Source organism: Etheostoma spectabile, chromosome 5 (genome assembly GCF_008692095.1).
Source record: "Etheostoma spectabile isolate EspeVRDwgs_2016 chromosome 5, UIUC_Espe_1.0, whole genome shotgun sequence".
NCBI classification, from domain to species: domain Eukaryota; kingdom Metazoa; phylum Chordata; class Actinopteri; order Perciformes; family Percidae; genus Etheostoma; species Etheostoma spectabile.
Window position 1 is genome coordinate 35128224 of NC_045737.1, and position 742 is coordinate 35128965.

General features: G+C 28.8%; 1 protein-coding gene across 1 annotated transcript in view; it reads left to right on the forward strand.

Annotated features, from left to right (window-relative positions):
• The window catches only part of raph1a (Ras association (RalGDS/AF-6) and pleckstrin homology domains 1a), a gene marked incomplete in the record, with an annotated part of 104946 nt that overhangs the window by 43173 nt on the left and 61031 nt on the right, over positions 1-742 (forward strand).

Genomic DNA, 742 nt, shown 5'->3' on the forward strand with positions numbered 1-742 from the left:
TTTGTTGATGCTTTTTATCAATGTTTTTAACTTTTACTTATGTTTTTTTGTCCTTTTTTTCACTCTTTTGACGCTTTTTTTCAGTGTTTGTCACTTTTCAACACTAACCTACTAATGTTATTTTATAGTTATTTTTTGAATTTATGGTCAATAAACCTCATTTGTAGGAAATTATACCTAATGTTGGAGTTAGAAAGCAGAAATTAGGAATTATTGAGACTAAAATTAAAGGAATGGATGTTGATGATAATCACAGACTGGAATATGTCAACTTTTACTCAACACTATTTCAACAACACTTCAATCTTATTTTTTCAAATGCTATAAATTTGAATAAGACGCCCCAAAATTAATGAATTTAGAAATTTGTACTTGCCAAAGAGCGTTGTGTGGAACCAATCGTGTTATTTTTGGGTAAATACAATCAGGTAGTTTAAAAAGAACATTGAAATAGGAACATGAGGGTTAAACCAATCACAATCTATATTAGGTAGCCATGCACACATAGACATGGCTTACTTTTATACATTCGTCATTGTCCCTTTTTATTTTAATGTAATAATTACTGTTTTTATTTTTATTCATTTTTTTTGTCCTATATAGAAATCACAATTGCACTGAAAATTGTTGCTAAATGCTAAATCCCCCTTCCAATACCATAGATGGATAGCCAGCCAAGTGTCACTATATATATAGATAGATAGATAGATAGATAGATAGATAGATAGATAGATAGATAGAT